Source organism: Triticum aestivum, chromosome 6A (assembly GCF_018294505.1).
Source record: "Triticum aestivum cultivar Chinese Spring chromosome 6A, IWGSC CS RefSeq v2.1, whole genome shotgun sequence".
Taxonomy (NCBI): Eukaryota; Viridiplantae; Streptophyta; class Magnoliopsida; order Poales; family Poaceae; genus Triticum; species Triticum aestivum.
Window position 1 is genome coordinate 289,520,167 of NC_057809.1, and position 25,627 is coordinate 289,545,793.

Sequence of the window (25,627 nt, forward strand, 5' to 3'; positions counted from 1 at the left end):
ACGCAAACGTGTACGATCAAGATCAGGGACTCACGGGAAGATATCACAACACAACTCTAAAAAACATAAATAAGTCATACAAGCATCATAATACAAGCCAGGGGCCTCGAGGGCTCGAATACAAGTGCTCGATCATAGACGAGTCAGCGGATGCAACAATATCTGAGTACAGACATAAGTTAAACAAGTTTGCCTTAAGAAGGCTAGCACAAACTGGGATACAGATTGAAAGAGGCGCATGCCTCCTGCCTGGGATCCTCCTAACTACTCCTGGTCGTCGTCAGCGGGCTGCACGTAGTAGTAGGCACCTCCAGTGTAGTAGGGGTCGTCGTCGACGGTGGCGTCTGGCTCCTAGACTCCAGCATCTGGTTGCGACAACCAGAAAGAAAGGAAAGGGGGGAAAAGGGGGGAGAAAGCAACCGTGAGTACTCATCCAAAGTACTCGCAAGCAAGGAACTACACTACATATGCATGGGTATATGTGTAAGGAGGCCATATCAGTGGACTGAACTGCAGAATGCCAGAATAAGGGGGGGATAGCTAGTCCTATCGAAGACTACGCTCCTGGTAGCCTCCGCCTTGCAGCATGTAGAAGAGAGTAGATTGAAGTCCTCGAAGTAGCATCTCCAAGTAGCATCTCCAGGTAGCATCTCCAAGTAGCATCGCATAGCATAATCCTACCCGGCGATCCTCCCCTCGTCGCCCTGTGGAAAAGCGATCACCGGGTTGTCTGTGGAACTTGGAAGGGTGTGTTTTATTAAGTATCCGATTCTAGTTGTCATAAGGTCAAGGTACAACTCCAAGTCGTCCTGTTACCGAAGATCATGGCTATTCGAATAGATTAACTTCCCTGCAGGGGTGCACCAACTTACCCAACACGCTTGATCCCATTTGGCCGGACACACTTTCCTGGGTCATGCCCGGCCTCGGAAGATCAACACGTCGCAGCCCCACCTAGGCAAAACAGAGAGGCCAGCACGCCGGTCTAAACCTAAGCGCACAGGGGTCTGGGCCCATCGCCCATAGCACACCTGCACGTTGCGAGGGCGACTGGAAGCAGACCTAGCCTAGCAGGCGTTCCAGTCCAATCCGGCGCGCGCCGCTCCGTCGCTGACGTCTGAAGTGCTTCGGCTGATACCACGACGCCGGGATACCCATAACTACTCCCACGTAGATGGTTAGTGCGTATAGGCTCGTAGCCAACTCAGATCAAATACCAAGATCTCGTTAAGCGTGTTAAATATCCGCGAACGCCGAACAGGGCCAGGCCCACCTCTCTCCTAGGCGGTCTCAACCTGCCCTGTCGCTCCGCCACAAAGATCCACTCGCGGGTGCTCCACCAGCCGACCCGTCTTTGGTCACCACATGTATCATGTATAACGTATATAGTATATACCCGTGATCACCTCCCGAGTGATCACGGCCCGATAGTATAGCACGGCTGACGGACAAGAATGTAGGGCCACAGATGAATATACTAGCATCCTATACTAAGCATATAGGATTGCAGGTAAAGGTAACAACAGTAGTATCAAGGACAGGCTATGCATCAGGATAGGTATAACAGAAAGCAGTAACATGCTACACTACTCTAATGCAAGCAGTATAGAGTAGAATAGGCGATATCTGGTGATCAAGGGGGGGGGGCTTGCCTGGTTGCTCAGACAAGGAGGGGTCGTCGGTGACGTAGTCGACCACAGGGGCATCAGCATCGGTCTCGGAGAAGGAGTAACGGAGGGGGAACACAATAAATAACAGAGCAATCAAATGTAGCACAAAGCAAGACGCGGCAATACATTGTGCTAGGGGTGACCTAATGTAGGGATAGGCGATGCCGGTGAAGGGGGAAACATTCGGGAAAATATCCCCGGTGTTTCGTGTTTTCGGGCAGAGGAGCCGGAGGGGGAAAGTTGCGAGTTCGATAGGTTAGGGGGGTGTGGCGGACGAACGCGTTGCGTATCCGCAATCGTCTCGTCGTTCTGAGCAACTTTCATGTACAAAGTTTTTTGATCCGAGCTATAGTTTATTTTATATTAATTTCAAAAGATTTAATTCATTTTTAGGATTTATTTAATTATCTAAATTCAATAATATCCAGAACAGTGCATGCTGACGTCATGAGGCATTGACTGGTCAACTGACGCGTGGGTCCCATTCGACATTGACTGATTAGTCTAGTTAGGGTTTAATTAAACTATCTACGTAATTAGATTAATTAAACATGATTAATTAACTTAATTAATTCATTAACTATTTTAATTATTAATTATTTAATTGTTAATTAATTAATTAATTATATATTTATTTTCATTATACATATTTTTTAAAATTCCTTTTTTTTCTAAAAACCGTTCTGGGGCGGGGGCCCCTAGTCAGTGGCCCAGGGGGCCTAGTGGGTTTGCGGTTGCGGGCGCTGGGCGTCGGTGCCCGACTGGGCGAGCGCCCAGATCAACAGGAAAGGGGGGCGCCAGCCACGGGCGTGGCGAGGCTGCCGTCGTGGCCGCCGGTGCCCACGACGCCGGCCAAGGGGAGGGCGGCAAGAGCAGCGGCAGGGGAGGCGGCCACGGTGGGCGTGCACGAGACGGGGCGCGTGCGAGGCAGTGAGCCGTCCGGGCGCGCAGCGGAGAGCAGCACAGCGGCGCAGCGGAGAGCAGAGGAGCAGGGGGCGCGGCCATGCGTCGGGCGTGGACGTCGAGGCGTTCGGCCAGGTCGTGGCCGGCACGGATGCACGCGGAGAAGCACGTTGGGTTGAAGGAGAGAGGGGAGAGGGCGGTGCCTCACCTCGGGGCCATAGGGTTCGAGGCAGTGGGCTCGGTGGAGGTCGGGGAGGGCCGACGAGGGAGTTCCGGCGGAGCGGGAGGCCGTCCGGTGGGGTGGCGTGTTGGCGCAGCGGAGTCCAGGCGACGGGGCGCAGCGATCCGGCGGCTTTGGGGTCATGAGACAGGGCAAGGTGGCGCCAGCGAGGGGGCTCGGAGTGAAGTCATGGTCGGGCGGTGATGATGGGGGGCTAGGTCGACGGCGACCATGGCGATGTGCGGCGGTGGAGTCAGGGCGGATCGGTTGCCCGATCCAGATCCACTCGGGCGGGGTGGGGAGACGAGATGGATCGGGGGGGAGGCGTGGGGGCGAGAGGAGTGGGGGTGTGGAGCAACTGGGGGAGGGGGTTAGGGTTCCGGGGAGAGGTATGAGAGGCCTTGTAGGCCAGGGGATTGGGCCAATGGGCCGGCGGTCTGGTTCATGGCCCAGTTGGCCGGGGGGGTCCTCTCTTGCTTTTGTTTTTTGTTTGTTTGTTCTGTTTTCTTTTATTTATTTTCTTTCATGTTTTAACTCATTTTAAATTACTTAGGCATTTTATAAAAATGGGCTTGTTGCACCATAATTACCTTTGTAATACTTAGTACAAACCAAACATTTTTATTTTAATGTTTCAAAACTTTTGTTGTTCGTCTTTGTTTCAAATTCGATTTGGATCGGTTCTGCACAAACGCGAGATTAACAACAGTAACCACGGTGACGTGGCATCATTAACGTGTGATTACTGTAGCCTAATTATCCGGGCGTCACAATTCTCCTCCACTACAAGAAATCTCGTCCCGAGATTTAAGAGGTAGTGAAAGGGGGGAAGGTTTAGTAACGAATCTTGCGGTCTTCTCATTCTGGCTCGCTCTTCTCAAAGAGACCGGTCCAATACATAGATGTCTTCATTCCTTTGCTTCCGGTCGTCATAATGAAGTCAACATCCTTTCTTCGGGATCGTTATCGTACTTACGAATAGGTAACGGGGCAGATTGGCAACAACAGAATGCTATAAGGGTACTAATTTGGGATTAACCCATGAATGATCATACGAGTGCCTCTCGAGTTGAACAATTAAAACACATCGAGAGTACAGTTCGAAGGTACAAAAAGAAGTTTCAAGCAAATAGATAGTTGCTCGAAGTCTGAACCTAAGTGAGAAAGGGGTTCAAAGTAACGAGAGTAAGTATTGCGTCTGATACCAGAATAGAGCACTGGGAAGGTGGCCCATGGATTAAATACGACGCCAAGCGTGGGGAATAACCATTAGAAATAGGTTTGTACAGGAGAGTCAGGTTTCGATCCTGTGGAACTGTGGGTTATGGGCCCACCATGTGGTTTTTTTTTGAGCAGTGACATCTTGCACGGTCATCATAACAAGACATGTCAGAGGTCAGCCTATCAGTTATGTTGGCAACAATGTCGATACCAAAGGCGAGGGACAAAGAGAACCATTTTCCTACTCGTTGAACGAGGCGGGCCAAGAGGCAAAGTTCTCATCCATCGGCGGTTACCGAAATGTCATCAACAATAGAAACAGGGTCTCACTGGCAGAGTTGTATGCCGAGGTGTTTACCTAAGCAGTGAATTATTACTGCTTAGATTATATAGATCACAAGAAAGGTTAACACCAAACAACGGAAAGGAAATATGGTTATCAAATTACACAGAACAATGACAAGGAAAACGTGTTTAAACACATATTTTAGGGTTATATCCTTCCCAAGGATAAGCAGAGCATGATATCCATGACAGGTTACAATGCAGAAAACTCTTTAGGTAGGGGAGAGAATTTTCATGACATTATCCATACAACGGTGTTTGGATAATAGAGCAGGAAACATTTAGCATTGGGCTTCAAATGTTCTTGTTGAAAATCAGAGTACCATAGACATGCTTCGAGATAGCATTGACATGGTCATCCTGTGAAGATCAGACTTTGGAAACACAAAGGATCCATCAGGAATAACTTGTAGAATAAGTCTTACAATTTCCTCATGGAAGAATGGTTAACCTTGTTAAAAAAAGAAACTATAACAATAGGTCCTCCGGCCAGGTGTGCTAGGCACGACATCACCTTACCGGGTCACATAAAGACCATTGTTATAACTCTTGGAAATATGTTCCAACCATCATCTCTGACCGAGATTTAGATCCGATTGGTGTCATGATACCTCAGACTCAGGATGTCCGAGAAGAAAAGGTGCAACACAAATTGACGAAATGACATTGCAAGATTCTCGGGAAATGAACTATGGAGGCGAGTTCCGAAACAAGAGTTCATCATTAAACCAAGAAGAGGATGAGGAGGTAGCTGATAAACTCAGCGACAATTCACCGAGACTTCCAAAAGATGGGTTTCCACAATTATGTGAACAAGGAGATAACATTAGTCAGATCAAATGATATAATGATGTATGCTCAAGGAAAACATACACAATTAAGCATTGGTTGAAAGGTGCACCCGAAATATGGGCTGGGTTGCACAACCAACGTCGGAAAGGTGATTCAATAATCAAATGTCTAAGAATGAACGGCTGACCATTAACTTCAAAGCAATAGGGTTGCTAGAAGGGCAGAATCCAAATAGCACCGTTCATCTGTTGGTATCCTGGTTAGAACCAACACGGGGACCAAGAAAGATTGGTGATGGCTAGAAGCATCGCTGCAACAAGTATTTCTTAAGAGGTGGTGAAATTCTCACAACATCCTCGACACTAGAGACAGTAATACTTCAAGGTAGAACATAAGACAAGCTGGATTGCAAGTTGCAACCATAACAGGAATAAGTTTGTGATGGAAGGAAGGCAAGGATGTTGTCGATGGTAACTCAAATTACCAAGGGACGAGGGTGGTACTCATCATCATGAATTCGATTGGTACCCTGGAAGGAGTCAAAATGTTGACGATGACCACCACAAATTTGTAAGTGATTACATGAAGGTGTAATCAATCGGCGATGACATCAAGTTAAAGGAATGATGAAGCGAAAGTTTATTGGAACCATGGGTACGACACAAACTCGAAATCAAGTTTGTTGTTCAAGGAGAAATGATATGATGAGGAAGATCGACGTAAGATTAGCTTACCATCTAAATTTGTGCTCCGGAAAGAAGGACCAGGTAGCACAGTTAAAAAGTTGCACGATAATGATTTCACCGATCAGGCTAGCGATGACTTGAAGGATTAATACTCATAAGCAATGAAAATTACTTAGAGTTATTGAATGGGAGTGCAGAATCGATTCACTTATCGTTGTTTTGGGTTGACAAACAACCCAGCACCCATGAAGTGACAGCGACGGGGAAAGGTAGTACTTCTTCAAAAATTCATAAGATGTAGAGCAATGGCATGATATCCTCAAGATACCCGGGGTAATACTCGAAGGTAGATCATAATAGAGGTCAGGCAGACGCATTGATCTGTAGAAGACAAATGTTTTAACTTGTCCGAGAAATGGGATCAAAGAAGAACAATCATGGTCGGAACCACGGTTGCAAGGGATCAATTCACAGATACCATATGTTAGTTATCAGGGAAATAGTTATTATTACAAGAAGCTTCCATGATAGGATATACATCGCGTCCATGGGCATGAACACAAAGTTCAAGGTCAACTCCCACTTCTCCAATGCACAACCTTTCATTCACTTCTCGTGTTCAATGAAGTTGTATTGTTGAAATTTTATCTGGCAAAATACCAGAAGAGTACGACTCGTGAAAACTTCCGAGTCCACACATATTAAGGAAGGCATAGGTTCAACCCATCGGGGCATCTTAGAATCATATACCAGAATCTTTAGAAGTAATTAACTCAAGCGTGAAGGCAGAGCATGGTTGAGAAAGCGGAGGATACAATTTACCAAAGGCATTATGTATCCAAGGGAAGGCTCACAAGGTTATTGAATATGAAGGACAATGTCGGATAAAATCCATTAAAGGATCTGTTGGTCCATAACAGAGCTGATGTGAGCATTGGCACACAATCAGAGGAAGTAACAATGCAAGGGCATTGGATTATAGAAACAACTGACTAATCCAGAGCTCAAATGCAAAGGAATTATGATTTTCAAATCAAGGGAACAGAAGCAATGTTCTGATTAGGGGTGGATAAGTTGAATAGCCTTAGGGGTACTATCGACGGCATTTGGATTGGTTGAGAACCAGCTCCTGTTTAAAATGACGTCGGAGCCAGAAAGATAATTTAAAAGGATCAACTGATGATTGCATGCATTCACACTCATGTTGAATCAAAAGGATCAAAATGACGATGTCTAAGGATACTAACGAATATTGCCAGACATATGGATAGCATCCATCATGCAAGTAGACAAGTATGGCAGAGCAATAAGCTACTAAAGGATTTTTGGAGGATCGAATAGTATTTCGAAGACCATTGTGAAACACATGAACAACTGGGAGATGAGCGGATACTCGATAAGTGCGAGAATTATTCATAGGGGTATTCAGGTGACAAAGAACAGCAAGGCAGTAAGCTCAAAGGATTGTCGAAACAACGACGAGTGTTTCGGGGTATCTTGTAATAACAAGACCAACTGGGGATGAATGTAAGAATAACAACTGCAAGTAGTTATCCATAAGGGTTGACGGTGGAAGGGGAATTGCAAACGCGATGAACACAAGTTCTCGGGTTAACAGCGGAGAGTATCTTCAGGGTCTTCACGTGCAGCAGACGATCATCAGAATAAGAGGCTCTCCGGGTGAAAGTCATAACGAGATCCTAATGTTAGATTTGGTAAAATTCATTTAACCCGAGTAGAAGAGAGATCAGAGTCCCAGAGTAAAGGTCGAGGAGTAAAAGACCCTAGTACCACCCGATGGCGACGTGGGCCCGTAAGGCACACAACCAAGTCAGTAAAAGTTTTTTGCAATGTCTAAACTCGACTTCGGCCAAGGAGTGTGGAATGGGGAGTCCTACAGGCGTCGGCTCTGATACCAACTTGTGACGCCCCCGATTCAATCGTACACTAATCATGCACGCAAACGTGTATGATCAAGATCAGTGACTCACGGGAAGATATCACAACACAACTCTAAAAAACATAAATAAGTCATACAAGCATCATAATACAAGCCAGGGGCCTCGAGGGCTCGAATACAAGTGCTCGATCATAGACGAGTCAGCGGAAGCAACAATATCTGAGTACACACATAAGTTAAACAAGTTTGCCTTAAGAAGGCTAGCACAAACTGGGATACAGATAGAAAGAGGCGCAGGCCTCCTGCCTGGGATCCTCCTAACTACTCCTGGTCGTCGTCAGCGGGCTGCACGTAGTAGTAGGCACCTCCAGTGTAGTAGGGGTCGTCGTCGACGGTGGCGTCTGGCTCCTAGACTCCAGCATCTGGTTGCGACAACCAGAAAGAAAGGAAAGGGGGGAAAAGGGGGGAGAAAGCAACCGTGAGTACTCATCCAAAGTACTCGCAAGCAAGGAACTACACTACATATGCATGGGTATATGTGTAAGGAGGCCATATCAGTGGACTGAACTGCAGAATCCCAGAATAAGGGGGGGATAGCTAGTCCTATCGAAGACTACGCTTCTGGTAGCCTCCGCCTTGCAGCATGTAGAAGAGAGTAGATTGAAGTCCTCGAAGTAGCATCTCCAAGTAGCATCTCCAGGTAGCATCTCCAAGTAGCATCGCATAGCATAATCCTACCCGGCGATCCTCCCCTCGTCGCCCTGTGGAAAAGCGATCACCTGGTTGTCTGTGGAACTTGGAAGGGTGTGTTTTATTAAGTATCCGGTTCTAGTTGTCATAAGGTCAAGGTACAACTCCAAGTCGTCCTGTTACCGAAGATCATGGCTATTCGAATAAATTAACTTCCCTGCAGGGGTGCACCAACTTACCCAACACGCTTGATCCCATTTGGCCGGACACACTTTCCTGGGTCATGCCCGGCCTCGGAAGATCAACACGTCGCAGCCCCACCTAGGCAAAACAGAGAGGCCAGCACGCCGGTCTAAACCTAAGCGCACAGGGGTCTGGGCCCATCGCCCATAGCACACCTGCACGTTGCGAGGGCGGCCGGAAGCAGACCTAGCCTAGCAGGCGTTCCAGTCCAATCCGGCGCGCGCTGCTTCGTCGCTGACGTCTGAAGTGCTTCGGCTGATACCACGACGCCGGGATACCCATAACTACTCCCACGTAGATGGTTAGTGCGTATAGGCTCGTAGCCAACTCAGATCAAATACCAAGATCTCGTTAAGCGTGTTAAATATCCGCGAACGCCGAACAGGGCCAGGCCCACCTCTCTCCTAGGCGGTCTCAACCTGCCCTGTCGCTCCGCCACAAAGATCCACTCGCGGGTGCTCCACCAGCCGACCCGTCTTTGGTCACCACATGTATCATGTATAACGCATATAGTATATACCCGTGATCACCTCCCGAGTGATCACGGCCTGATAGTATAGCACGGCTGACGGACAAGAATGTAGGGCCACAGATGAATATACTAGCATCCTATACTAAGCATATAGGATTGCAGGTAAAGGTAACAACAGTAGTATCAAGGACAGGTGATGCATCAGGATAGGTATAACAGAAAGCAGTAACATGCTACACTACTCTAATGCAAGCAGTATAGAGTAGAATAGGCGATATCTGGTGATCAAGGGGGGGGGGCTTGCCTGGTTGCTCAGACAAGGAGGGGTCGTCGGTGACGTAGTCGACCACAGGGGCATCAGCATCGGTCTCGGAGTCTACCGGAAAGGAGTAACGGAGGGGGACCACAATAAATAACAGAGCAATCAAATGTAGCACAAAGCAAGACGCGGCAATACATTGTGCTAGGGGTGACCTAATGTAGGGATAGGCGATACCGGTGAAGGGGGAAACATCCGGGAAAATATCCCCGGTGTTTCGTGTTTTCAGGCAGAGGAGCCGGAGGGGGAAAGTTGCGAGTTCGATAGGTTAGGGGGGTGTGGCGGACGAACGGGTTGTGTATCCGCAATCGTCTCGTCGTTCTGAGCAACTTTCATGTACAAAGTTTTTTGATCCGAGCTACAGTTTATTTTATATTAATTTCAAAAGATTTAATTCATTTTTAGGATTTATTTAATTATCTAAATTCAATAATATCCAGAACAGTGCATGCTGACGTCATGAGGCATTGACTGGTCAACTGACGCGTGGGTCCCATTCGACATTGACTGATTAGTCTAGTTAGGGTTTAATTAAACTATCTACGTAATTAGATTAATTAAACATGATTAATTAACTTAATTAATTCATTAACTATTTTAATTATTAATTAATTAATTGTTAATTAATTAATTATTTATATATTTATTTTTATTATACATATTTTTTAAATTCCTTTTTTTTCTAAAAACCGTTCTGGGCGGGGGCCCCTAGTCAGTGGCCCAGGGGGCCTAGTGGGTTTGCGGTTGCGGGCGCTGGACGTCGGTGCCCGACTGGGCGAGCGCCCAGATCAACAGGAAAGGGGGGCGCCAGCCACGGGCGTGGCGAGGCCGTCGGCGTGGCCGCCGGTGCCCACGACGCTGGCCAAGGGAACGGAGGGTGGCGCCACGGGAGGGCGGCAAGAGCAGCGGCAGGGGAGGCGGCCACGGTGGGCGTGCACGAGACGGGGTGCGTGCGAGGCAGTGAGCCGTCCGGGCGCGCAGGGGAGAGCAGCACATCGGCGCAGCGGCTCACAGAGGAGCAGGGGGCGCGGCCATGCGTCGGGCGTGGACGTCGAGGCGTTCGGCCAGGTCGTGGCCGGCACGGGTGCACGCGGAGAAGCACGTTGGGCTGAAGGAGAGAGGGGAGAGGGCGGTGCCTCACCGCGGGGCCGTAGGGTTCGAGGCAGTGGGCTCGGTGGAGGTCGGGGAGGGCCGACGAGGGAGTTCCGGCGGAGCGGGAGGCCGTCCGGTGGGGTGGCGTGTTGGCGCAGCAGAGTCCAGGTGGCGGGGCGCAGCGATCCGGCGGCTTCGGGGTCATGAGACGGGGCAAGGTGGCACCGGCGAGGGGGCTCGGAGCGACGTCATGGTCGGGTGGTGATGATGGGGGGCTAGGTCGACGGCGACCATGGCGATGTGCGGCGGTGGAGTCAGGGCGGATCGGTTGCCCGATCCAGATCCACTCGGGCGGGGTGGGGAGACGAGATGGATCGGGGGGGAGGCGTGGGGGCGAGAGGAGTGGGGGTGTGGAGCAACTGGGGGAGGGGGTTAGGGTTCCGGGGAGAGGTATGAGAGGCCTTGTAGGCCAGGGGATTGGGCCAATGGGCTGGCGGTCTGGTTCATGGCCCAGTTGGCCGGGGGGGTCCTCTCTTGCTTTTGTTTTTTGTTTGTTTGTTCTGTTTTCTTTTATTTATTTTCTTTCCTGTTTTAACTCATTTTAAATTACTTAGGCATTTTATAAAAATGGGTTTGTTGCACCATAAGTACCTTTGTAATACTTAGTACAAACCAAACATTTTTATTTTAATGTTTCAAAACTTTTGTTGTTCGTCTTCGTTTCAAATTCGATTTGGATCGGTTCTGCACAAACGCGAGATTAACAATAGTAACCGCGGTGACGTGGCATCATTAACATGTGATTACTGTAGCCTAATTATCCGGGCGTCACACATGCTTTGCTAAAAAATGGTTTTGCTTGTTTCAGATGATATCTCCAGAAGAAATAAGAGTTAAAGTCAGAGTTGCATAGGCGTGTAAGATAAGAGAGCAGTAAAAGGATATCCAAACATCGTCGGAACAATGCACATGGGAGTGATATGTGGATACCTAGTTTGGGCCGGCATTTGGGTGTGGGTCACTTCAGAGCCGTTGAGGGTGATGCGTAGGCATTGGCTCGCCGCGTATGGATGCAGATCTTGAGCGGAAGTAGAGTGCTACGATGCGGTGAAGCACCAATGGCCTCGGGGGTGGAGGTCGATGTGCTCTATGAAGTAGCCCCGGTGAGGTGGGAGACGGCATCGGTGAAGCGCACCTAATGCAGTGGAAGTCAGTGTCTGTGAGGCACGTCGGTTGCGGCGGCCGATGTTGTCGGTGGACCACTCGGTGCGATGGATGAGGGCATAGTTGAGGCAGCTCCGGTGCGGTGGTGAAGCACGACTGTCGTCTTCATCGTCGTCGTCCGGCACAGAGGTGGGGAAAGAGATGAGACGAGGGGCGATTCGAATTTTGCTTGTCTTGGTGGCAAATTAGGGATTTCAGCACACTGGGCATCGACGGGGACGGGGGAGAAGGGAGATTTTGCAGGGATGGAATTGGGGCCGCTAGATATTTCAATCTGAAACATGGAAGTTGCTACCTCTTGAGCACTGCGTTGGTTTTCCCCGAAGAGGAAGGGATGATGCAGCAAAGTAGCATAAGTATTTACCTAAGTTTTTGAGAACCAAGGTATCAATCCAGTAGGAGGCTACGCGCGAGTCCCTCGTACCTGCACAAAACAAATAAATCCTCGCAACCAACGCAAATAGGGGTTGTCGATCCCTATAAGGCCAATTACGAGAGTGAGATCTGATAGATATGATAAAGATAATATTTTTGGTATTTTTGTGATAAATATGCAAAGTAAAATAAAGGCAAAGTAAATAGCAAAGGAAATAACTAAGTAGTAGGAGATTAATATGATAAAGATAGACTCGGGGGCCATAGGTTTCACTAGTGGCTTCTCTCGAGAGCATAAGTATTCTACGGTGGGTGAACAAATTACTGTTGAGCAATTGACAGAACTGAGCATAGTTATGAGAATACCTAGGCATGATCATGTATATAGGCATCACGTCCGAGACAAGTAGACCGACTCCTGCCTGCATCTACTACTATTACTCCACTCATCGACCGCTATCCAGCATGCATCTAGAGTATTAAGTAAAAAAACAGAGTAACGCCTTAAGCAAGATGACATGATGTAGAGGGATAAACTCATGCAATATGATGAAAACCCCATCTTGTTATCCTCGATGGCAACAATACAATACGTGCCTTGCTACCCCTACTGTCACTGGGAAAGGAGACCACAAGATTGAACCCAAAGCTAAGCACTTCTCGCATTGCAAGAAAGATCAATCTAGTAGGCCAAACCAAACTGATAATTCGAAGAGACTTGCAAAGATAACCAATCATACAAAAAAGGATTCAAAGAAGATTCAAATATTGTTCATAGATAGACTTGATCATAAACCCACAATTCATCGGTCTCAACAAACACACCACAAAAATAAGATTACATCGAATAGATCTCCACAATAGAGGGGGAGAACATTGTATTGAGATCCAAAAAGAGAGAAGAAGCCATCTAGCTACTAACTATGGACCCGTAGGTCTAAGGTAAACTACTCACACTTCATCGGAGGGGCTATGGTGTTGATGTAGAAGCCCTCCGTGATCGATGCCCCCTCCGACGGAGCTCTGGAACAGGCCCCGAGATGGGATCTCGTGGACCTAGAAAGTTACGGCGGTGGAATTAGGGTTTTGACTCCGTATATGATCGTTTGGGGGTACGTAGGTATATATAGGAGGAAGGAGTACGTCGGTGGAGCAACAGGGGGCCCACGAGGGTGGAGGGCGCGCCTGGGGTAGGCAGGCGCGCCCCCTACCTCGTGGCCTCCTCTCTTGTGCCTTGACGTAGGGTCCAAGTCTCCCGGGTCTTGTTCGTTGAGAAAATCACGTTCCCGAAGGTTTCATTCCATTTGGACTCGTTTGATATTCCTTTTCTTCGAAACCCTAAAATAGGCAAAAAAAACAACAATTCTGGGATGGGCCTGCGGTTAATAGATTAGTCCCAAAAATAATATAAAAGTGGATAATAAAGCCCAGTAATGTCCAAAATAGTAGATAATATAGCATGGAGCAATCAAAAATTATAGATACGTTGGAGACGTATCAAGCATCCCCAAGCTTAATTCCTGCTCGTCCTCGAGTAGGTAAATGATAAAAACAGAATTTTTGATGCGGAGTGCTACCTGGCATAATTTTAATGTAATTCTTCTTAATTGTGGTATGAATATTCAGATCCGAAAGATTCAAGACAAAAGTTCATATTGACATAAAAATAAGAATACTTCAAGCATACTAACTAAGCAATTATGTCTTCTCAAAATAACGTGGCCAAAGAAAGTTCATCCCTACAAAATCATATGGTTTAGTCATGTTTAATTTTCGTCACACAAGAATTCTCTCATCATGCACAACCCCGATGACAAGCCAAGCAATTGTTTCATACTTTAGTAATCTCAAACCTATAAAGTTTCACGCAATATATGAGCGCGAGCCATGGACATAGCACTGTGGGTGGAATAGAATATAATGAGGGGGGTTATGTGGAGAAGACAAAAAAAGAGAAAGTCTCACATCAACGAGGCTAATCAATGGGCTATGGAGATGCCCACCGATTGATGTTAATGCAAGGAGTAGGGATTGCCATGCAACGGATGCACTAGAGCTATAAATGTATGAAAGCTCAACAAAAGAAACTAGTGGTGTGCATCCAACTTTCTTGCTCATGAAGACCTAGGGCACTTGAGGAGGCCCATTGTTGGAATATACAAGCCAAGTTCTATAACGGAAAGTTCCCACTAGTATATGAAAGTGACAAAACAAGAGACTTCTAATATGAAGATTAAGGTGCTACTTTGAAGCACAAGTGTGGCAAAGGATAGTAACATTGTCCCTTCTCTCTTTTTCTCTCATTATTTTTTTGGGCCTTCTCCTTTTTTATGGCCTTTTCTTTTTTTATTCCTCACTTGGGACAATGCTCTAGAAAATGATGATCATCACACTTCTATTTATTTACAACTCAATGATTACAATTCGATACTAGAACAAAAGATGACTCTATATGAATGCCTCTGACGGTGTACCGGGATATGCAATGGACCAAGAGTGACATGTATGAAAGAATTATGAACGGTGGCTTTGCCACGAATACTATGTCAACTACATGATCATGCTAAGCAATATGACAATAATGAATGTGTCATGATGAACAGAATGATGGAAAGTTGCATGGAAATATATCTCGGAATGGCTATGGAAATGCCATAATAGGTAGGTATGGTGGCTGTTTTGAGGAAGATATAAGGAGTTTTATGTGTGAAAGAGTGTATCATATCACGGGGTTTGGATGCACCAGCGAAGTTTGCGCCAACTCTCAATGTGAGAAAGGGCAATGCACAGTACCGAAGAGGCTAGCAAGGATGGAAGGGTGAGAGTGCGTATAATCCATGGACTCAACATTAGTCATAAAGAACTCACATACTTATTGCAAAAATCTACAAGTCATCAAAAACCTCGGTACTACGTGCATGCTCCTAGTGGATAGATTGGTAGGAAAAGACCATCGCTCGTCTCCGACCGCCACTCATAAGGAAGACAATCAAATAACACCTCATGTTTCAAATTTGTTGCATAATGTTTACCATACGTGCATGCTACGAGACTTGCAAACTTCAACACAAGTATTTCTCAATTTCACAACTACTCAACTAGCACGACTTTGATATAATTACCTCCATATCTCAAAACAATCATCAAGCATCAAACTTCTCTTAGTATTCAAAACACTCTTAAGAAAATTTTACTAACTTTGAATACCTAGCATATTAGGATTTTAAGCAAATTACCATGCTATTAAGACTCTCAAAATAATCTAAGTGAAGCATGAGAGATCAATAGTTTCTATAAAACAAATCAACCACCGTGCTCTAAAAGATATAAGTGAAGTACTAGAGAAAAATTATATAACTCAAAAGATATAAGCGAAGCACATAGAGTATTCTAACAAATTCCAAATCATGTATGGCTCTCTCAAAAGGTGTGTACAGCAAGGATGATTGTGGTAAACTAACAAGCAAAGACTCAAATCATACAAGATGCTCCAAGCAAAACACATGTCATGTGGCGAATAAAAATATAGCTCCAAGTAAAGTTACCGATAGAAGTAGACGAAAGAGGGGATGCCTTCCGGGGCATCCCCAAGCTTTGGCTTTTAGGTGTCCTCATATTATCTTGGGGGTGTCATGGGCATCCCCAAGCTTAGGCTCTTTCCACTCCTTGTTCCATAATCCATCAAATCTTTACCCAAAACTTGAAAACTTCACAACACAAAACTTAAAGTAGAAAATCTCGTGAGCTCCGTTAGCGAAAGAAAATAAAAGACCACTTCAAGGTACTGTAATGAACTCATTCTTTATTTATATTGGTGTTATACCTACTTTATTCCAACTTCTCTATGGTTTATAAACTAGTTTACTAGCCATAGATTCATCAAAATAAGCAAACAACACACGAAAAACAGAATCTGTCAAAAACAGAACAGTCTGTAGTAATCTAGCGCAAGATCTGGAACCCCAAAAATTCTAAAATAAATTGCTGGACGTGAGTAATTTATCTATTAATCATCTGAAAAAAGAATTAAATAAATATCACTTTCCAAATAAAAATGGCAGTAGTTCTCGTGAGCGCTAAAGTTTCTGTTTTTTACAGAAAGTTCAACAAGACTTTCCCCAAGTCTTCCCAACGGTTCTGATTGGCACAAACACTAATTAAACACAAAAACACAACCAAAACAGAGGCTAGATAAATTATTTATTACTAAACAGGAGCAAAAAGTAAGGAATAAAAATAAAATTGGGTTGCCTCCCAACAAGCGCTATCGTTTAACGCCCCAAGCTAGGCATAACAAGCAAGAATAGATTTAGGTATTGCCATCTTTGGTATTAGGAAAGAAAAGAGCAAACTTGCTATCTATAGAATTTATCCTTCTATTTTGATAAAGAGCATGGCTATTAATGGTAGAGGAAAGATTAAGTATGTTACGGAAATTTGTATCTAGGCTAGCCTTTATCTCTTTAATAGATTCGTTTTGGTAAGAGAGCAAAAGAGATGTAGATTCAACTTTCTCATTCATGGGGTGACCAAATATGGTTTTCATTTTTTCATAAGTGTCTACGACATCCCCTTCGAGAAAACCTTCTTCAAATATAGAATCTAAGACATGCTTAAAAGAGGAAGGAAGGGCAATATAAAAACTTTTTAAGTAGACTTCAATTTGATATTGAGGCACATAACTAGCCCTTATCCTTAATAGTCTATACCAAGCATATTTCAATGATTCATCAAGTAAATAACGAAAAATTCCAGAATCATCTTCATCAAAATTATTAAGATTCTCATTGATAACTCCGGTAGGTTTTTCCATAGTATTTTTATTTATGAGCTTAGCGAGAATAGAAGGGTTATCCAAAGTACTATGACTCGGGAGGGAGCCCCAAACCCTTTTTGATTCAGACATGGCGGAGGAAAAGCGAGCAAGAAAAAAGAGAGGGAGGATAGAGAGAGAGGGCGAATAAAACGGCAAGGGTGAAGTGGGGGAGAGGAAAACAAGAGGCAAAAGGCAAATAATGTAATGCGGGAGATAAGGGTATGTGATGGGTACTTGGTATGTTGACTTTTGCGTAAACCTCCCCGGCAATGGCGCCAGAAATCCTTCTTGCTACCTCTTGAGCACTGCGTTGGTTTTCCCCAAAGAGGAAGGGATGATGCAGCAAAGTAGCGTAAGTATTTCCCTCAGTTTTTGAGAACCAAGGTATCAATCCAGTAGGAGGCTATGCGCGAGTCCCTCGTACCTGCACGCAAAACAAATAAATCCTCGCAACCAACGCAAATAGGGGTTGTCAATCCCTATAAGGCCACTTACGAGAGTGAGATCTGATAGATATGATAAAGATAATATTTTTGGTATTTTTGTGATAAAGATGCAAAGTAAATAGCAAAGGAAATAACTAAGTAGTAGGAGATTAATATGATAAAGATAGACCCGGGGGCCATAGGTTTCACTACTAGCTTCTCTCGAGAGCATAAGTATTCTACGGTGGGTGAACAAATTACTGTTCAGCAATTGACAGAATTGAGCATAGTTATGAGAATATCTAGGCATGATCATGTATATAGGCATCACGTCCGAGACAAGTACACCGACTCCTGCATGCATCTACTACTATTACTCCACTCATCGACCGCTATCAGCATGCGTCTAGAGTATTAAGTTAAAAACAGAGTAACGCCTTAAGCAAGATGACATGATGTAGAGGGATAAACTCATGCAATATGATGAAAACACCATCTTGTTATCCTTGATGGCAACAATACAATACATGCCTTGCTGCCCCTACTGTCACTGGGAAAGGACACCGCAAGATTGAACCCAAAGCTAAGCACTTCTCCCATTGCAAGAAAGATCAATCTAGTAGGCCAAACCAAACTAATAATTCGAAGAGACTTGCAAAGATAACCAATCATACATAAAATAAATCAGAAAAGATTCAAATATTCTTCATAGATAGACTTGATCATAAACCCACAATTCATCGGTCTCAACAAACACACCGCAAAAAGAAGATTACATCGAATAGATCTCCACAAGAGAGGGGGAGAACATTGTATTGAGATCCAAAAAGAGAGAAGAAGCCATCTAGCTACTAACTATGGACCCGTAGGTCTGAGGTAAACTACTCACACTTCATCGGAGGGGCTATGGTGTTGATGTAGAAGCCCTCCATGATCGATGCCCCCTCCGGCGGAGCTCCGGAACATGCCCCAAGATGGGATCTCGTGGATACAGAAAGTTATGGTGGTGGAATTAGGGTTTTGGCTCCGTATCTGATCGTTTGGGGGTACGTAGGTATATATAGGAGGAAGGAGTACGTCGATGGAGCAACAGCGGCCCACGAGGGTGGAGGGCGCGCCTGGGGTAGGCAGGCGCGCCCCCCTACCTCGTGGCCTCCTCTCTTGTGCCTTGACGTAGGGTCCAAGTCTCCTGGGTCTTGTTCGTTGAGAAAATCACGTTCTTGAATGTTTCATTCCGTTTGGACTCCGTTTGATATTCATTTTCTTCGAAACCCTAAAACAGGCAAAAAACAGCAATTCTGGGCTGGGCCTCCGGTTAATAGGTTAGTCCCAAAAATAATATAAAAGTGGATAATAAAGCCCAGTAATGTCCTAAATAGTAGATAATATAGCATGGAGCAATCAAAAATTATAGATACATTGGAGACGTATCAGAAGTGCAAACTTTTTTGTCGTCCTTCTTTTGAGTGGGAGGGGGTGGGTGCTAGCGTCCATACGACTAAGGATGGCAATGGGTCGGGTTTGGATCGGGTTGAACAATATCAAATCCATATCCATATCCATGAAGACAGTCTTTGCCCGCCCAAGAAAAAATCCATGGGTGACAAATTGTGTCCATGTCCAAATCCGATGGATATCCATTGGGTCCTCTTGAGACATATAAATAAAACTTAACACAATATTAACATAAACTCTTCCATTCTTCGTCCTGTGGCAGGCTAGGCTTCACTTATGGTAAATCATCATCCAGTAACAACCTAAGATCATTTAATATTTTTCTAACAAATGAGAATGACGAGTCATTTAAGAAGGAAATAAAAATAAGGGAAGGGGTGTTGGAGTATGTTACAGAGGGGATTGACTGTCAACTTATAAAAGTTATGATGGGGATTGTGTGATTTCTTATGCATGTTTTAGATAAAAAAAGTGTAAAATTGTCGTGGGACATGTGAACGTGGGGCAGGGATGGAAGAATTTTCCCATTAAGTCATACTATCGGGTCGGGTTTGGGTATATCCATGCCCTACCCACGAACAATCGGGTCAGGTTTGGGCCCCGCCCATCGACACAAAAGCATATCCAAACCCTATCCATTTGGGTCGGATATCCATGGATATCCATGTCCATGGATAAAATTGCCATCCTTACATACAACACACGCGACCATCACGACACGACCCTGGTCTGCCTGGTGCACCTACATTTGAGAACGCAAACGAATCTTCTTTCATTGGCAAACGAATCTATATGTATTACATGCCCGTGTTTTCCTAGCAAATAATTAGTCCTTAAAAATGATATATTATAAATTGATTAATGAAGAGTGATACGTCCATTTTGCATCATGCTTTTATATCGATATTTATTGCATTATGGTCTGTTATTACACATTATGTCACAATACTTATGCATATTCTCTCTTATTTTACAAGGTTTACATGAAGAGGGAGAATGCCGGCAGCTAGGATTTTGGGCTGGAAAAGGAGCAAATATTAGAGACATATTCTACACAGCTCCAAAAGTCCTGAAACTTCACGGAAGTTATTTCCAGAATATATAAAAAATATTGGGAGAAAGAAGTTCTACAGGGGGCCCACACACTGGCCACGAGGGTGGGAGTGCGCCCTACCCCCTAGGCATGCCCCCTACCTCGTGGGCTCCCTGGTGGCCCTCCGATGCCCATCTTCTGATATATGAAGTCTTTCGTCCAAGAAAAAATAATAAGCAAGCTTTGGGGAAGAAACTCCGCCGCCACAAGGCGGAACCAATCTAGGGCTCCGGCAGAGCTGTTCTGCCGGGGAAACTTCCCTCCGGGAAGGGGAAATCATCACCATCGTTGATGAGGACATGACTACCTTGGATATGACCAAAAATATTGCATATATGCATATTTGTGAGGTGATTTCTAGTGCAAACTATTCAATAATCTATTTATGTTATCCAGAACAAAAATACTTCACACACTTTTGTGTTTTGTCTAATTGCAGGTGTATGGAACATTTGTATAATCCACATATGAAGATAAGGAAGAAAGAGATGTTTATTTGCTGTCCAAAAAGTTCTCTCACGTCACTTTTGGCCCAAGAGAAGATAGAGTCCAAGTCTCTCACGTTCTGGATTCAGATTCGGACTGCACAGACACACCTGACTCAAAACGCACACAAGTTTTTCATACGGACTCCGAATTGGGTGATTCTTTTTTTGTTGGAAACTAGATTTCGTGCACTTTCCAACCCAATTGGAATCACCTTCAAATTCGTCCGGAGCGTTGAGTTGTGGACGAAACAATCTGATGCTGCAGCAGAATCCGAGTCAAACTACAAGTCCAAAGGTGTTACATCACCTCCACTTGGGCCCATTGGCCTTGTACGACCTAGATTTAGTTTTAGGCTGCCTTGGGACGTCCTCCCACCTCCTTGGCCGCCACCCCTTGCTCCTATATAAGTAGATCCATCTAGTAGCTTTTCCTTGGGATTTGTTTAGTTAAAAGTTAGCCATTGCAACTTCGTGTACTTCGTTTGTGTCCAACGACCAGACCAAGACCGCTTACGGATCCCCACCATTATCAATACCTCATATATATTTGCAATATTCAGATTGCTTTATCATATTCTTGCTCGTTCTTCGATTGCTTGCAGGAATAGACCTTCGTGGTCAGGCTGACCGTGCTTCCGGCATCGTCAGTAACCTCAGGAGATTGGTTTAGCGATTGCTAAGGCGCAACGTCGTGCACGTTTGTAGTCGGATCGTCAAAGTCGTCTCCACCAAATCGATAGTTATCATCTCATCGAAAGATCGGGACACCCTCGCCTCTATCAAGTGGTATCAGTTTTCAGGTTGCTCGGTGAGAATTTCCAGTTTTCCTAGATTAGATTTAATTTCTTACCTATTGTCCAAGAAAAAGCCACAAAAAAGAGTTAGATCTATTCATCCTTGGTCCAAGCCAGTCTGAGCCTTTGCAATTTTCTTTTCATTGATTGCATAGTTGAATTATCGATTGCATCGTCGTGTCGAGTTGCTGGTCTTAGTGTCTAGTTCGTTTAGAGTTTCGAGTTCTGTTCACATTAGTCACGCCACCGCTGCATCATTATCTCTTCCGCTGTCCACCACCCATCCATCAATTTCCACCACGTGCTACCCACCATTCATTGTCATAATAATAGTTGAGATCGTTCACATCTTCACTTGATCCAATCTGCATCTTATCTAGTTTGTTTTGGAAAGAGGGAGAAAAAAAGAGAGAGAAAAAACGAGAGAAAAAAAAGGAAAAAAAAGTCAGAGAAAAAAAAGGAGAGAAAGAAAAAAAAAGTGTGAGGAAAAAAAAGAGAAAAAAAAACAAAATTCGGATCTTTTTAGACTCAATCTCGTAGTTGAATTCGGATTGGAATCTGTTTTGTGCACTGTTCAGTAAAACAGCTTGGCTGTTGTTTCACATCATTATCTTTACTGCCGTTGTGATCTTCACTTATATCTTGCTGTCCAGAGCTACTTAGTATCCTTCATTGATGCTGGTTGTGCTACGACGTGACCTCATTAGTGTTCTAGGCTCGCGTCTCTAGTTCGGTCTAGCCTAGGACCAGCACAGTACCGTCGTTGAGCGTTTATTCAACATTGCATCTTTGAATTGATTATTGCTAATCTTTTGCTACCATATATAGCCAACCCAGCTCCACATATTTCTACACCGTGTATACGTACGCTCCCCTGGCAATCGCTTTACTCAATATTCAGAGTTACTTGACACCGCTGGTTGCCGATCACCGCCTGCTGCATGGTAAGAACTTGTAAGACATTGATATTTGCTTTACTGTGAGCGTTTTACCACCACATCCTAGTAGTTATAGGAACATTATTCTCGAATTTTGGTTCTTGTTTCTACTAATCATGACAGGTTCCAGAGATAGAAGTTCTTGGACGACGGACACATCTTCACCATCACAAGAGTTGGGACAACACACACAAGCATATGGTCAGGTTATCTCTTTACCATCATTTGAGGGTAGATTTAATCCTGCTATTTATCTAGCTTGGGAGCTTGAAGTAGAACAAGTTTTTAGTCACCATGATTTTTCTGAACTTGAGAGAGTACGAGCTACCATTAGAGCATTTACTGGTTTTGCTTCTGTTTGGTGGAGTGTACATTGTAAGAAAACCACTGATAACCAACCCACAACTTGGAAAGTTTTGAAAGCTGTAATGAGACAACAATTTTTTCCTCCTTACTACCATCGTGAATTGCGTTGCAAATTGGAGCAATTAAAACAAGGCAGTAACACTGTTCATGCTTACTACCAAGAGTTCAAATCTTATATGCATCATTGTGACATAGAAGAATCTGAGGATGATACAATGAATAGATTTTTTGGTGGTTTGAACCATGATATTCAGGCAAGATTTCGGTATATTCCTCGTTGCATTACTGGTATGTATGTCCGTGCTTGTACCTTTGAGAGACAGATACAGGAGGATGCATTGGGTGACTACAACAACTACTATTCCAGTTCATGCTCACCATCGCCGGTTGGTTACTCCACTATTGCACCTACTAGAGCAGCCCCACCTCGGATTGTGAGCGCAACATCATCTCAAGGGTATGGTACATTGTCAACGTCCGTACCTACATCAGCTACATCTTTGCCACAAGGTAACAGTAAAGGTATTGATGATATAACTTCACATGAGAATGATGCATGCCTAGTTAACTTGAATGCGTCATGTATTGAGTTACCTGTTGATTTGAGCACACCACCTATTTTGGAGAATCTTGTTACTGTCATGAATGCGTCATGTGATCAAACAACTGAAATATCAATAATTTTGAGTGCACCCATTGAATTAACTGTTGATGCAAAAGAACTAATGTTTAATCATTTTGATATGGCCTCCAATCTTGGTGATGATTCTGTGTCCAATGACTTATTGCATGTTTGCTTATTTAAGCATGTTGTAGCATGTAAGTTTGATGCAAGTAAGGTTTATTCACCAATGTTGGGATGGTTTAATGATGAACATTGTCAATCTTTTGAAATGAATAAGAGCTTCACTTATATGTGCAAACTGAGTTGCAATATTTTCATGCCTTCTACTTCTTGTGCTAATTTTTTGGCTTTAGATTTTATGAACTATGCAAGTTACTCATCTATTCATGTGTCATATATGCAAAAATCAAGGGAAGTAAAAATGGATGACATATACATATACAACATGTACACCTTGTCTCTTTTGTTAGCCACATTTCAGATTAAGCAACGCCGAGGACGGCTTTATTTTCAAGAAGGGGAGGATGATGAGGACATGACTACCTTGGATATGACCAAAAATATTGCATATATGCATATTTGTGAGGTGATTTCTAATGCAAACTATTCAATAATCTATTTATGTTATCCAGAACAAAAATACTTCACACACTTTTGTGTTTTGTCTAATTGCAGGTGTATGGAACATTTGTACAATCCACATATGAAGATAAGGAAGAAAGAGATGTTTATTTGCTGTCCAAAAAGTTCTCTCACGTCACTTTTGGCCCAAGAGAAGATAGAGTCCAAGTCTCTCACGTTCTGGATTCAGATTCGGACTGCACAGACACACCTGACTCAAAACGCACACAAGTTTTTCATACGGACTCCGAATTGGGTGATTCTTTTTTTGTTGGAAACTAGATTTCGTGCACTTTCCAACCCAATTGGAATCACCTTTAAATTCGTCCGGAGCGTTGAGTTGTGGACGAAACAATCTGATGATGCAGCAGAATCCGAGTCAAACTACAAGTCCAAAGGTGTTACATCACCTCCACTTGGGCCCATTGGCCTTGTACGACCTAGATTTAGTTTTAGGCTGCCTTGGGACGTCCTCCCACCTCCTTGGCCGCCACCCCTTGCTCCTATATAAGTAGATCCATCTAGTAGCTTTTCCTTGGGATTTGTTTAGTTAAAAGTTAGCCATTGCAACTTCGTGTACTTTGTTTGTGTCCAACGACCAGACCAAGACCGCTTACGGATCCCCACCATTATCAATACCTCATATATATTTGCAATATTCAGATTGCTTTATCATATTCTTGCTCGTTCTTCGATTGCTTGCAGGAATAGACCTTCGTGGTCAGGCTAACCGTGCTTCCGGCATCGTCAGTAACCTCAGGAGATTGGTTTAGCGATTGCTAAGGCGCAACGTCGTGCACGTTTGTAGTCGGATCGTCAAAGTCGTCTCCACCAAATCGATAGTTATCATCTCATCGAAAGATCGGGACACCCTCGCCTCTATCAATCGTCATCACCAATGATCCTCTCATCGGGAGGGGATCAATCTCCACAACATCTTCACCAGCACCGTCTCATCTCAAACCCTAGTTCATCTCTTATATCCAAACCTCAAATTGGTACCTGTGGGTTGCTAGTAGTGTTGATTACTCCTTGTAGTTGATGCTAGTTGGTTTACTTGGTGGAAGATCATATGTTCAGATCCATTATGCATATTAATACCCCTCTGGTTATGAACATGAATATGCTTTGTGATTAGTTACATTTGTTCCTGAGGACATGGGAGAAGTCTTGCTATAAGTAGTCATGTGAATTTGGTATTCGTTCGATATTTTGATGAGATGTATGTTGTCATCCCTCTAGTGGTGTCATGTGAACGTCGACTACATGACACTTCACCATTGTTTGGGCTTAGAGGGAGGCATTGGGAAGTAATAAGTAGATGATGGGTTGCTAGAGTATTAGAAGCTTAACCCTAGTTTATGCATTGTTTCGTAAGGGGCTGATTTGGATCCATATGTTTCATGCTATGGTTAGGTTTACCTTAATACTTCTGTTGTAGTTGCGGATGCTTGCAATGGGGGTTAATCATAAGTGGGATGCTTGTCCAAGTAAGGGCAGCACCCAAGCACCGGTCCACCCACATATCAGATTATCAAAGTACCAAACGCAAATCATATGAACGTGATGAAAACTAGCTTGACGATAATTCCCATGTGTCCTCAGGAGCGCTTTCCTTCATATAAGAGTTTGTCCAGGCTTGTCCTTTGCTACAAAAAGGATTGGGCCATCTTGCTGCACCTTATTTACTTTTATTACTTGCTACTCGTTACAAATTACCTTATCACAAAACTATCTGTTACCGATAATTTCAGTGCTTGCAGAGAATACCTTACTGAAAACTGCTTATCATTTCCTTTTGCTCCTCATTGGGTTTGACACTCTTACTTATCAAAAAGCTATGATAGATCCCCT